Source organism: Heterocephalus glaber, unplaced genomic scaffold (assembly GCF_053883595.1).
Source record: "Heterocephalus glaber isolate CG9 unplaced genomic scaffold, H.glaber_assembly_v1.0 deba00001465, whole genome shotgun sequence".
In the NCBI taxonomy this organism is placed as follows: domain Eukaryota; kingdom Metazoa; phylum Chordata; class Mammalia; order Rodentia; family Bathyergidae; genus Heterocephalus; species Heterocephalus glaber.
Genome location: NW_028258312.1, coordinates 8,178,386 through 8,193,991, shown reverse-complemented (window position 1 = coordinate 8,193,991; position 15,606 = coordinate 8,178,386). Strand labels below are relative to the sequence as shown.

General features: G+C 33.3%; 1 long non-coding RNA gene and 1 pseudogene across 3 annotated transcripts in view; one reads left to right on the top strand and one right to left on the bottom strand.

Annotated features, from left to right (window-relative positions):
- Nucleotides 1–15,606, bottom strand: part of LOC147826568 (uncharacterized) — a 211,020-nt gene that overhangs the window by 174,882 nt on the left and 20,532 nt on the right. The gene's annotated exons all lie outside the window — the stretch shown is intronic.
- LOC147826569 (U4 spliceosomal RNA) lies at nucleotides 10,629–10,801 on the top strand (annotated as a pseudogene).

Sequence of the window (15,606 nt, the reverse complement as noted above, 5' to 3'; positions counted from 1 at the left end):
CTGCTGACACCAAAAAAGGTTAAAATCATAGTCTCCTATTATTTTTGTTATGAGTAGATAGCTGGTCTAAATAGCATCTATCCATACAACTGTCTTGTGACCTGAGTTGTTTTGGTTCATTCACATCTCCTGCTTTTCTCACTATAGCATTACCCACTCAACACTGAAATAGCTAATCATTTCACAGACAGCTATCTGACTGATTTGTAGATAGAGTACTAACAACTGGGTTGCCTGCTATTTCCCCCTGCATTTTCCCCTGCATTGATCAGATAATCCTGAATCACTGTGTGGCAGCCTTCTTTCTCACCTATTAACTCCATGCTCATTTTCTTCTCTCCAGCCTCTATTTCATTTCCTCTTTATCTAATTCAGCCTTGTTTTCACTTTATCATAGGTAGCGAGTCAATTTCTAGTCACAGGGTTATCACTAAAGATTATCAGGGTGCACATCTGTTTCACACACACATACACAGAAGCACTAGATGACTAGAAATATGAGGATATATATTACACTCACGTAAACACACACGCACACACACACACCACACACACACACACCCCCACACACACCCTACTACCCAAACAAATCTATCAGCTGTCACTCTGGGCCCTTGCTAGGTATTTCACTTTGATTACCAGTGGCCTCTAGACCAAAGGGTATAAGAGTAGGAACAGTGAAAAGCAATAAATAAGTTCTCCCGACAACAGAGATTTTATCAGCAACACTGGTATGATCACTAAATACACAGAATAATAAAAGCTTAATTCCTCTTACTCTCTATAGACAGGACACTTAAAAACATTTTAAGCCTCCGAGACAAAATACTGTAACTTTTTTGAAAGAAGAAAAAGAGAATTAGCTCACACTGTTATTTAGGATTTAAAGTAGTTTAAAAATACTAAAATTTTATAGAAGAGTTTTCTGCTGATGTTTGAAATGAATACAGAATGACATGATACTCCTATCTTGAAAACTGTTAATGCTTATATGTAGCCCATGACTGCATGCCTATAATGCTAGAATTTTAGCTGTGATTAAAATGAAAGAATCTATTGCTATGTCCTGAACTGGAATGAACATTTGTATGTTTATGAATTACCTACAGGGGCACAACAGAGTGAAACTCAAGTTTAAAATTGGAACAGTGCTTCTGGAAAGCAAAATCCCTTACAAGTAGAGATTCTTTAATGTGTGATTCTCATCTGGGTGTAATTTTGCCCTCGGGGGATATTTAGCAATATTTTAAGACATTTTCCTCATGGAAACCTGGGGGTACTACTGGCATCTAGTGGGGAGAGGCCAGGGATGCTGCTAAACACCCTACCATGGAAAAAACACCCCCACTCCCTGCAACAAAGAATTGTGTGACACCAAATGTCATTTATGCCAAGATTAAAGAACTCTGTTTATTGGGAAAGCATCCACACTCCTAAAAGATACCATCACTTTAAAATGAACAAAGGCAGGGGAAGGAGAAGTAGGGGAAGGGGGGAGGGAAAAGGAAAGATAGGAAAGAAAAAATGATGAGAAAAGAAAGAAAAACTGGAAACAAAGTCATTTGTAAATGGGGAGAGGAGGGGTGGAGGGGAGGGAAGGGGAATGGGGAAGAAAAGAAGAACCAAGATATATCATGTACAGGTACAAATTCCCAGTGATGAATGTGATCACAATGTATATCTAAAGTGTATCAATAAACTTAATAAAAAATAAAATGAAATACAAACAGGCAAAATAAGAATATACAAACCCACAAAATTATGATTACATTGAAATGAGTTCTGAGCTACCAGTTGTTAATTAGAAAAAAAACTATCCTTGAACTCAGAGCTGGAAGGAACATGAGAAGTGCTTCGATCCAAATTTTACTTAACAGAGAGCAAGACAGCTTAGCATTTTTGAGAAGATACAACCTCTTGTGCTTCTCCACAGTTTGCAAACTCTTGGCCAGTAGTGGTCAGTGGGGAAGAGCAGTGGATGGACTTGATTTTTATTGGCTGACACAACCCTAGAATCCTTTGAGAGCCATATTCTGAACTGTTCCCCAAAATGGTCAGTGAGACCAAGATGGTTCAATTTGGACAGAAAAGTGTAAGAAGGGATATTGCTAAGGTTAATAGCATAATTAGGAAAATAGGGGTGGACATCTGTTTACTCATCAAATGTTACTGTACAAAAAATTAAGATAAAACCTTGGAACTTAAAAGTAATAAATTTAGGGAAAAGTATCCTATATATGCTTCATACATTTAAAAATATATATACATTGTCTTACTCTCAAGTGAATGCTTTGATTTTTAAAATTGGTAGCTTCCAAAGATTTTATACAAATTTATGGGAAAAAAACTTTATAGCAGGATCGTAAAGAATGCCAAGCTCTTTAGAAGTTGTATTGGATGTGCAGTGGCTGTGGTTGTTGTAGCCTTTAAAAAGGAGACAACTACACAGATTCCAGGTGGTTCACCCAAAAGCTCAAAAGGATGAAGAACTTGGCTAAAGGCTGTCAGCTGGAAAGAGACCAAAACATGTATCAAAACTAAGTGGATAAGGTCAGTAGCCAGCCACTGACCTGCGGTGCTGTCTCTTACACACCATGAACACTGCCGGGGTGGGCAGGATGTCAATCACGATGAACAGTGTTGTGCTCATCTCATTGATGCTAATGGGCCATCCTAGGTCACAGGCCACTTTGCTTTACAATACACCCATTCTGGAACTAGGGCTGATGGAAGCTAATATTGGGAATTTTATTGTTCACTGTGCAAGAAAGAGTTAGAGAGGCCTCACAGCAGCTATTAACTCCTCTACATATTTCTCACAATTCATTAGGCAGGGCTAGTCAACTGTTTCCACTCAAGAGAAAGGAGGCTAGAAAGCGTTATCCTACTATGCAATCCACAGACATAGCACTAATGTCCACAGCAACAACTTCTATCATCATTTTGACACCAATCTGCCTGCAAACCCATTCAGCCTTCACTCTTGTTACGGGGCGGGAGAACAAGGAACAAGATCTCTGTCCTTTTTCTTTTTTGAAACTAACTCCTGGTCTAACATAAGTAAGTCATCTTGACAGAGCTCAGGTTAAATATTTGGATTGCAGGATTTTTCAGCTCCCATAAGCTAAGACTTCCTCAAAACTCCAAAAGTGCAGAAATTCCTAAACATAAAAATTCCATAAAAAATATGGATGTTTCCTGTCCAAAAGTGTATGGATGTTTCCTGTCCAAAAGTGTAATGAATTTCCATCCGAGGCTGTGACTTTTGAGATATTTATGTTCTCACCACAAATGTCCCTTCAAGCTACTATTTAAGCATTGTCTTGATGGCTCAGATCAATAAGTCCCAGCCTGCTTTCCTGAATTTCCAATCAAAAATGCCTAACACAGCAATGATATGGAGAAAATAAATTACATTAGAAAGAAGCACTGGCTGCAAAGGTACCAAGAAGAATACAGAGAGGAGTGCCTAAAGTGACGATGTCAAATTGATATTGGGTCTCCCAAGAGCAGAGCACATGAGAGAGAGCTCAGAACAAAGATGAGAAAATTGTAAAAGACCAGTTTATATTTGTGGAAATGATCTCTGCAACAGCCAGAGGCAATCTGCAACTGGCACCTCAGTGTTGGTCAAGAATATTGAAAGCTACCCAGAGGCTGAGCTAAATTGGACTCTTGACACACCCAGAAGCAGCCATTCCTATCATCAATCTAGATATTATCCTTCTCGCTGACTCCAAGTTCTTTTTATTTCTTTTCTCTTTTTGATTCTCTCTACTTTGTCAAGGGAAAAGACAATGCAAAAATGAGGAAATGAAAGCTGAAATCTTGTGCATTAACTCAAGAACCAAATTGCATATTACTTCATACTAGCTAACTCTGAACGGATTTTGTCTTTGAAGTTTTCTGTTGAAGTGTTCTCCTAATTACAGACCTTCCTAATGGTAATAGGAAAGTTGTATTTTATTATGTGAAACTTTCATAAGTACACATATTATTATAAGTGTCTGACGTGACTGTAGTTTTTCCTTTTATTCAAATATAAAATTAATAGTCTTTTTAAATCATGAGCTTCTTTCCAGTGATAAAACTTTTGTTTTACATACTCCAATATGTACATTAGAAAAATGTTATACACTGAGATTTTTTCAGTTCACTTGACTAGAGCAAATTTTGAGAGTATCTGTTATTTTAAAATAAAGTATATGCCTTTATAAAAGGTAATTTATAAGAGGTGATCATGCATACATATATTTGTATATGCATGTTTGTATACATAGATATCTATATAGGTTAAAAGTATAAGCATATATTATATACTCATATATGTGGATATGTATATACATGTATAAGTATTTGTATCTTTAGCTTACATAGATTTAACAATAATTGCAGTAGTTCCCCTGTGTACCACACAAATTCTCCTTCAATACTGAGGGACTCATTTCCTCAAATACTCCGGGGAGCAGGAGAAGGCAAGCACTCTAAGAGAGAGCTAAATTACCAAAATTGCATCTCTTGTTCTTCTTTAACACCTCTCCACCAATGACTGCTCCACCCAGATGTGTAAAGACTCAGCCATCTCACTTCCGTTCAAAACACCTCAGGAAGCCCAAGTCAACTACACAGTTCCCTCCAAGCTCTTCTGAGGCCTTTACTGTGACTACACCACATCTGTATCACATTGTAACTCTTTCTCAGCCTAACCTTACTTCCTTGCTTCTCATCTGGTATTGATCCCCAGTGTATGCCCTGTTGTGCATATCATCAAAATCCCTTTCCTGGAAACTGAGCTAAGATAAAATAAGCATATTTGCATGACATCATCAGTTTTTTATTTGGATAATTTGCTTAATTCTTGATGCTATAATTTTCCTTTCTACAAAACGAAGAAAAATAAAAATACCCACCTCAAAAAACTACTCATAATGAAAATGAATAAAATATTTGAAGGTGTTAGAATGTCATCTAATATATAATAGGAGTCAATAAAATATTAACCATTGTTGTTGTTATAAGAATTCCTTAAATACTCTTCAAGTGAATGAGCCCTATGGTACTGTGAAGATATTTAGATTATTAGATAAAACCTGTTATTTTAATATGTGTTCCACTGTAAATTATTTTGTTAAAATCATTTTTGACATTTGAAATCAATTCCTAGAAGATATTTCGAAAATTAATGAGGGCCAGGGATTTAGCTCAGTGGTTCTGCCTCTTGCCTTGCAAGCACAAGGACCCGAGTTCTATCCTTGGTACCAAAAAAAAAAAGAAAGAAAATTAATGAGTCAAAGGTTATATGTGTATAATAGTAATGTGTACTTTACTATTAGAAAATCAATAAATGTCCATTATAGAAATTCTCTAATGAACCAAAAAGTAGACAGTGACAAAGAAGAAAGCTTAAATTCTATAATTTTCCTGGTATTTGGCAGCCCTCTATATCCACCGGTTTCATGTCTGTGGATTCAACCAATTGCTGACTGAAAACATGCAAAATAAAAAGTATGCCTAAGACATTTTCTTATAATTTTTTATCCTTAAAAAGAAAAAAAAACAAGTTATCACCAAACACCAGTAAGTTGTTAAACAGAATAGTTTTGATTTCCTATGAGAATTGTATTAAAATAAAAAAGAACAGCCAAATTACTATTTATATTGCATCTGCATTGTAATCAGTATTATAAATAATCTAGCAATGATTTACAGTATATGGGAGGATACATGCAGATTATATACAAATACTGTGTCATTTTATACAAGGGACTTAAGCATCTATGGATTTTGCTTTCTGCAGTGGTTCCTGGAAAAATCCCCCATGGATATTCATGTGGTCATATCTTGTAAATGATTTGGTTGAAGAATATGTTTATATATTGATAAGTTATGATCACCAAAAGATTTGTTAAAAATAAAAGCAAGCTGGAGAACATGATATGGTGGATACTGTAGTATCTGTGTATTTTTAAAAGAGGTTATATTAGTATACTTAAGCTTGTATATACACATAGTATCCCTGAAAATATTCACAAGAAAGAGAGGTGTCTCCAAAACAACAATGTAAAAGCCTGGCAAAGAGACATGTTAATATATACTCTATAAAATTATTTTTGAAAGTTGTAATCTTATATTAACAATTTTAAGTGAAACAACAGTTTAAAAATATTCGACTAAGGTAGACTCATGGGAGAAATTTAATAAAATAGAAAATAAATTTTCTTAATACTACAATACACCTACAGAAACATGGAAATGCCTACACCCTTAAATTCTCGCCAGCATTCAGTTTTGCTAATTTTATAGGCAAAATATCTCATTTTAATTTACCCCTGTCAGATGATGGGTTTGAACTGTTTTAAAAATATGTGTTAAGCAAATATATTTGATGACTGGGGAGAGGGTACTTCTGACAATGATGATATGAAGTGGTCAGTGAATCACCCCCACAAAAAATTATAAAACTGGACAGTATTGTCAAAAATCTTTCAGCATGCTGAAAGTGATTAAACAACAAACTGAGGGATGTTTATTCAGAAGAATTTCTGACACTCTGTGATAGTTAATTGTGTTAATTTGAGTAAGAAATGCCGAACTAAATTGGATTAACATAGTTCTGGGTGTGGCTGAGGGGATTTACTGAAGACAGAAGACCCACCCTGGGTAGGCTTGCTGGCTAAATGGTGTGGAGGGGAAACAAAGAAGGAAGACACACTTCTGTTTCTTTAGAGAAGCTGCAGTCTTCACCTTCAACTTGAACAACATCTACGGGCTTCCGGCATAGATTCTTCATCCTCCCATTGCAGACCTTTGGCCTCCTGATATGACTTGCATGGGACACTATTGTGAGCTCCAGGCCTTTGACTGTATCTTTCAGATCTCAAGCACATAGACAGCCCTTCTGCCCTCTTCCACACATGACTCTGTGGGTGGCCATTGCCAATCTTACAAATTCTGTGTATTTGCATATCTTGCATTATATCTGTTTCTGTAGTGAGCATTGACCGCTTGTAAGAATGGCAGGGGACTGAGACCTTCCCTACTCATAGTCGCTCCCATACTCCACACAGATGAAAGAACTGGGATGAGGACTCTGATTGGCCTGCCAACTCCCAGCCAACTTTATCACAGTAGTCACTCAACGAATTGAATGTCTGTGTCACCCCAAAACATGTATATTGAAGTACTAATTCTCAATGAAATAATATTAGGAGGTAAGGCCTTTGGGTGGTAATTAAATTATAAAGGTAGAGACTTCGTAAGTGGAATTAATCTCCTTATGAAAAAACTCCAGAGTGCAGTCCAACTCTCTTTTCATCATGTGAGAGAACAGCAGTTCTCTACAGCCCAGAAGAGCATCCTCATCAAAAGCACATTACACTGAGGCTTTGATCTCATATTTTTAAGCCTTTAGAACTGTGAAAAGATAAGATCTGTCATTTATAAGCTCCTGGGTCTACGATATTTTCATATAAGAGCCTGAACTCAAACATCTCACATTGATTAACATCACTATAATCAAGATCCAAGTAATGAATGCTTTGTACTGACACTTGTCAAAAATTCTACTTCAGTTTTTGCCTATAAAAGTTAGACTCAACAACTATATCTAAAGTGTGGCCTTGCAATTATCCTTTGGATAAAATATTCTGTTAAAGCAGCGAAGAACAAATCTGCTTAGGGCTATGTCAACTTCAGTAGCAAAATACATGACTCACGGTCATTGCATGATACTCTCTTCTCCCATTATTTATTCTGTTCCTGCCAAAGTTCTGCCGAAAGCTTATTCTAAAGATCTGTTCTGCCATTTGTGCTCTTTGTATACAAGGACATTACCTTAAACTCGTTCATTATTGAACAACATATCCTTCCCTTTTGCACAAAATTCTAACAAATGCATTTAAAAATGAGAAATAATGAAAAATTGTTGGAGGAAAACTTATTTAAACAGTGACATCAACATTACAAGATTACAACTACATACACCACATTTGGATCTTTCTAAAATATGTAGATTCCATATTGCTGGATATTGGAAAATGCCTTTTAAAGTTTATTAATATTTCAGTCTATTGGAAGTGTTCACATACTTCTTTCTTCAGGGTGCACTTAAATCTATCTGAACACAAAATTTATCTTAAATTCTTCTGAAGTCAAACTGTATTAGGGAATAATATAAAGTAGAAAATTGTTGGAAATTATTAAATAAAAGAATATAGTTCTTTTAAGCCTTTACCATAGACTTGCCAATTTCTCTATTATCTTCATTTATTTTGAAGTTCTATCATAGATGATTCTGTCCAAATATTCAGTTGAGGACAAAGAATCCAAGCTTGTAAATTTTATTCTATGCTCTCTTAACACTTATTTTGGATCAGTTTAACAATGACACTGGCCTTAAATTTCTCCGTTGCATTTAAACCATAAATAGTTACAGGCTGCTAAAATACCTCAACATATGAGAAAATTTTTCTTCAAGTCTGAACCTAAAAGACTAGCTATTTATATAACTTCTGATTCAAGATTCTTGTGTCTCCACCACTTACCCATGAAACTGTAGCAGACTAATTTACAAACTTGCAAGGAGGGTAAAATCTCAGATCCATCACAAATCTGGCCATTTGCAGATTTAGAATTAAGGAAATAGAATAATTACTTTTCTAATTATACTCAAAAATATATTATAAGAAATTTTCATCTAATTCTAATTTAACTTTGTGCTATTATTGTAGTTACTAGAACTAAGAAACTTACAAAGATTAAACATCATGTGTTTTAAGTCCTTTATTCCAATTTTAGCATCTATAAAAGTTCTCTAAATTTCAAGAACAAATGAATTCCACATATGTAAAATCTGTAGAAAATTTAAGATTTGGTTTGAATTCAGGAAGATAAGAACTGGAAATAAATCATATGTTGAATTACAGGTACACAGATTGTGTGACTGGTTGGCAGATCATCTATGCATAAAACAAAAACCTATTGATCATCTATCATATCCATAAAGTAACAATAAACATGAAGAGTTATTCCAAAATACAATGTTTTCTACATCCTTTAAATGACAGGGACAAATAAACAAATCATTCCACACCTCAAATTCTCCTTCCATGAAAATCAAATAAATATATGTGAGTCATAAGCCCTTTTTGCTGAAGAGAATGTGAGAGGGTGGAGGAGAGAATTAGGATCTAAAAATGTGTGGAAGACCAAGATAAAGCTTTCCCCAGCTCTGGTAATAAGAGGTCATTCCAGATCCCAAAGACCAAAATGGACTTTAAAAGAGAGTCAACCAGTTTCAGTCAAAGTTACAAAGACATTAGCCAGTTGCAAGGAGTATCAAACATAAGAAACATCCCTCATTGTGTATACTAAGTGAAACAAAGGAATACACAATTACAAATGATTAAAGAAGGGAAGGATAAAACATCCATTGTTTTGTACCAAACAAATGATTTACAGGTATTAATAGTAAAGTTTATATTGTGAGAAAAATATGAAATATAATGTAATATAATGTCTCCATTGCTTTACTTTGGTCAAAGTAAAACCTGTTAATATGAGCTCTCATAGTTTCATCAAGATTCTCAATACCTGATTCTCAAACTTACTATCACACAAGGCCCTGACAACTTCTGCTGGATGTCTAATCATAGAGATTTTTGGAAATATATCCACTAAGGTTGAGAACAAATTAATTCACCAAATAATTACACAGGACACAGAAACATACAGATAATCTTAAAATTAGATGCTGATAAAAATATTTTATCTAAAAGAAAAACCTTTTTGATGTACGATAGGAAGTACAAAGAAAATAAAATTTGCTATCTCCAAAACAGATTTAAAAATCACTCAGAAAATAAAAGGGGATATCTTGAAGAAGTAAAATGAGTCTTTAAAAATGAACAAAATTGCTACGAGTTGCAGCTAAAAAAACAGGACTCTTGGGTGGGTGGAATGCCCAAAGAGGATGGGACCCAGCTGCTTCAATGTTCATTTAAGATCAAATGAGGAATATAGGCTTTGTTATGTTCAAAAATATCCTCTGTAATCTGAATCATGCCGAATTCTTTGCTCTGTAAAATTCTATGTTGAACACGTGTCTTTCTCTTTGTTAATTACACAACTACTCCTATAAAATATATTTAATGTAGAAAACATTCAGGTAGGTAATATTAAATCTAAAAATTAGAAAATGAGAAAAGAAAAAAAATGAAATTTTCATATTATAGTAATTTATCCACATCTTTTCAACTATCATTCATATTGTGCAACTTAATAAGTTTTTAAATCTAGTAATTATTAATATCATGACTTTAGATGTTTCTCATTTCTCCTTGTATATGTTGAAATAACAATGTTTCATGGCATCAAGATGTTTTCATCCAACATGAATTTTTATTATAGAAGAAAAATTAATTACAAATATTTATTAACTTGTAAGATTTGCATTTTGATTTGGCCTTACTGCCTTTTGTATTAGGTGATACAGTCAACAATATGAGACAATAAGATATCAAAGTCAAGAACCACTTTTAGAAGAATGCATATCATGGTATCAAAATAGAAGATAGTCTACCTCTCCTGATGTGAACTTTTCTATTTATTGTTTCAAATATTGCAGTATAAGCTTTGTCAGTGGCAGTGTTGTATCCAATGAGGTTTATCTGAGGTGCAATTATTGCTAATTCAAATATTGCAATATAGCCAAGGATTTAGCTCAGTGGTGCCACTGCCTGCCTTGCAAGTGCAAGATTCTGCATTCAATTCCCAGTACAATATATATATATATATATATATATATATATACTGCCAAAAATTGTATACATAATTCAAAAAAAGAAAAACTTGTATATTTTAATGCTAAATTTATTGAGACATCATGAGATTAACGCAAGTTACCTTTGACATCTACAATTACAAGAGGTGCTCAAAGTGGTGGCCATTAGCTTCCAGGCTTTTATTAGGTCAGCGAACTGCTGCTTGGGTAGCATTGGACACTGAGACTGCTGCACATATGTTTTCAATTTCCTTTGTAAGGGCTGGCAGTGAGTGGGTTTTCTGAGATATAGGACAGCCTCTAGGGTTCCCCATACGAGGGTAACACCATCTCTTTTTTAAAAATCATACTCTTTTTCTTTTCCTAAAGTGTGCATATATTTGCATTCACAACCTTTCAGTTCCTTATTCCACTGAGAAGTTATTTTCTTCTTTAAAAGACAGTTGTGTGGGACTTCCACTTTCAAATATGAAATTTCAAATTGTACTAGATTTGCCCACACATTATAATCAACTCTAAAACTGAACATAATACATGAGATGATTATTTTCTAATATTTGACAATAAGCAGCACAGGACAGTAATTTCTGAAGGAAGGAAACACAGAGGTGATCTAATGAACATCTAGTCTTTCTGTCTAGGGGCATCTCCCTAATGCAACATAAAGAATTAGAGACTAAGAGAAACAAGGCTGGTTGCAAAACTAAAGAGCAATGGTTGAGAAACTGAAAGTGTAAATAAGGATTAAAATGATTAAAACGAATAATTGATAATTTGAAATAGGAAGAAAAGGTCCAAAGGGGTAGGGGAAGTCGGAGGGGAAGGGGAAAGGAAAAATTATGAGAAAAGAAAAAAATGGAAAGAAAATCTATGTAAATAGGGAAGGGTGGAGGGGGTGAAGGGAGGGCAGGGGAATGGGGATAAAATAAGAACCAAGATACATCATGTACAGGTACAAGCACCCAATGATAAATGCAAACATACTGTATACCTAAAATGTACCAATTACAGAATTTAAGCAAAAAAAGAAAAAAAGAATGTAAACATTATGTACTGCAAGCATATGCTAACAATGAATGAATGAATAAATAAACAAACAGTTTAGAGCTACTGGAATGGTTGGAATTTACAATACAAGGTGTTAGAAAGAAGGGGGCTGGAAAGAGTAATCTGAATCTGTGTGGGATCCTTAGATGAAGAGTTGGGCTGCATATAACATGGGAAGACACAGGGAGATGTAGCAGTGAGTGGTGTTTACAAGATTGGGAGTGAAACAAAATTAATAGCAGTTACACAGTTTGGAAAGGCCCTTAAATTTCAGCCCAGCCAAACATAAGAGAACTCACCAAGAACTCGAGGTAAAACACTAGAAAATCTATGTCATAAGAACAAGGACCATGCCTTAACAAAGCCTAAGCCAAGTTTTGATAGGTCTAAGAGCTTCCCAATAAATTACTAAACTGCCTCCTCTAAACTCAGTACTATTTTAGAAAGACTATATAATTTATATCATGTGTGATATAGTATCCACAACAAAGGTCCAAAAAAATTTAAAAGCTACTGAAAAAGCAGAAAAATATGACCCATCATAAAGAAAGTAATGAATATAAAAACATTCTGGGATGATACAAATATTAGAATTCACAGATGAAGAATTTAGAGTAGCTAGTAGTACCGAGATATTCCAAGGCTTAAGAGAAACTATAGTCTTAACTTGGATGACATAAGAAATTTCAGAAAAGAAAGGAAATTAGAAGAATGAGAGAAGAAAGTGAAATAGAAATGTGCAATTACAATGTTTGAAATGAAGTTTTCACTTTGATGAGCTTGACAGTAGATGGCAGAAGAAAAGAACAGTAAACTTAACTACAGTTTGATTGAAATCATCTGATCTGAATAACAGAAAGTAAAAATAGAAGAAAAATGAACAGCTCTTCAATGACCTCTGGGAAAATATCAAGAAATCAAACATCTGCAGTTAGTCTTAGAGGTGAGAGAGATAAAAAGACACGAAATAAATATCTGAAGATATAATAGTGGAAGTTGTTACAAACTGATGGAAAAAAGTCACATTACGGATACAATAAATTTATTAAATCCAGAATAAGTACAAAGAAAACCACAACTAACCACTTCATAGTAAAATTGCTTAACCCAAAGATAAAGAAGACAGTCAAAGAAATAAAAAACAGTCAAAAAAATCAGTACATGAATGTGGAGGTTAAAAATACAAATAATAACTAACTTCTCATCAGAAAATACTGGACCAAGAAGGCATTCTAAAGATTAGAGTAAATATAAATGATTTGTTCCATTTGTTCTCTCAATTTCTCCTTAAAAACCAAGTAAACAATTAACACAAAATAACATAATTATAACAAGGGAAAAATGAAAACATTTGACCGGCTACAATAAAAAATATAGTAAACATACTGGTGTTAGATTTTTACATTTGTGATTCATAAAATGCAAATTGTCAATTAGCTAAATATTTATTTTAGATAGACTTCAAAGTACATACATCTGCATACTGTATTCAATAAAGCAACTACTAAAAAAACATAAAGAAGCCAAAATAGTCAGAGAAATAAGGGAAAGGAAAAATGGTCAATAAAACCAAAAGTAAGATTCAAAGAGGACTAAAGGAACAAACAACAAATAATACAAATAGAAGTATAAATCAAAATAGTAGACTTTAACCCATCAAATCAATAATTACATTAAAAGTAAATGGGCAGTCAAATTAAAACATAAATATTTATGACAGATTAAAAAAGCAAAATTCAACCACATGCCCTCAACAAGATGTACACATTAAAAGTAGATTAAAAGTAAAAATAAGTAAATATATACCATGCAAACTATAACCATTTTTTAAAATGTGGCTTTAACATATGAAAGAGACTATATTACAAGGAAATGATATTGCATGAAAGGTTTTATATTGCATGAAAGGTTTTATATTGCATGGAGGTTTTATATAATAGTAAAAGGGCAAATCAAGACAATACATAACAAACTAATAAAAAGCATCAAAATTTCAAAATATATGAAGCAAAAACAGAACTAAAGGAAGAGACAAAAATCTAACCATAATTCAAGAGTTTAAGAACACCTCTCAAAGTTAGTCATAGAATATTTACAAAAACAATATAAATATAGAAGTTGGAGAAATATCAACCATTCTGATATAATTGACATTAGTGAAAGACTGCAAAAAGCACAGACTCTTGTCAAGTACAAATGTAACATTAACAAATTAAAGCATATTCTAAGACATATTATTATTAATTATGATTAGTATTATTCTAAGAAAACTAAAGTTTGTTTGTTTTTCAGGTACTGGAGATCAAAACTCAGGACCTTGCACTTGCCAGGCAGTTGTGGCATAAAACTAAAGTTTTAAAAGAGGTATAATTGATATGTGGAGATGAAACAAAAGCAAATAAAATGTTTAGTTAAAATCAGAAAAGACAGATAATGAAAGTTAAATAAAATTACAAGACAATATATATCATAAAAATAGATTCGATTAGGGCCGAGGATTTAGCTCAGTGGTTCCTTCACCTGCCTTGCAAGCATGAAGACCCGATTTCAATCCCTAGTACAAAACAAAAACAAAAACAAAATAGATTCAATAAACAAAATTATAGTAAGTAGAATTTAAAACTTCATAAACTGGTCATAACCAAGTAATGTTTATCCAAGAACTGAAAAACTCTGTTCAGTGTTTGAAAATTAATCAGTGTGATATACCACATTAACAGAAAAGAAAGTCATAACATCTCCATAAACAAAGGGAAAAGGTATTTGAAACTTTTCATACCTAGTAATAATAAAAATTTATAGCAAATTAGAAATAGGCAGAAACTTCTCTATTTGATAAATGTATCTACAAAAAATACATATAATTAACCTCATACTAAATGGCGATATATAAAATGCTTTTCACCTATGATCGTAAAGATACAAAATTTCTGCTCTTTTCAGACATGCTCAAAATTGTATGGAAGTTTTAGCCAGTACAAACAGACAAGAAAAATAAATGAAAGATGTAACTACTGGAAACAAATAATTAAAACTTCATGTATTCTCAAAACAATTATGTTTAAGAAATCCTTCAAATATCTAAAAACTATATTAGATTTACCTAATGAGTTTGTATGTTGTGTTACATACATGTACCAACTCCCTAAGAGGAAAGTTATTATTACATACTAAAAATGTGTACCAATAAAAAAGAAACAAAACATAGAAAAATCGAATGCATTTCTATATACTAACTAGCTTTTGAAAATCAAAATGAGTACTGAATCAACATTACACACAAATATTCAAAATATATTATAAACCTAAATGCAACAGAAAAAATTGTAAAATTTACAGAAGAAAGGAAGAAGAAAATCTTTGTGACTTTGAGTTACACAAAATGTTACAGTAAAAACCACAAACCATAAAATAGATAATCTTTACTTCATCAACACTAAAATTTTCTATGCTTTACAAAACCCCTTTAAAACAACAAAAAGTCAAGATGAAGACAAGGAAAAAAACATTTGGAACTGATAAAGAAATAGTATTACAAATATAAAAAGAACTCCTACAACTCAGCAAATTATTTTTGAAAAACATATTTTAACAAACAAAAGTCACATCATGAAATAAGTTATACTTCCAACATGCATATGAGAAGATGCTAAATCAGTCTAGGACTACTACTTCACACTAACAAGAAGAGCTAGTATTCAAGAAAACTAAAGAAAGTTCATATGCATAAGGATATGCAGTAAAAAGAACTCAAATGCATTGCTGCTATGGATATGATA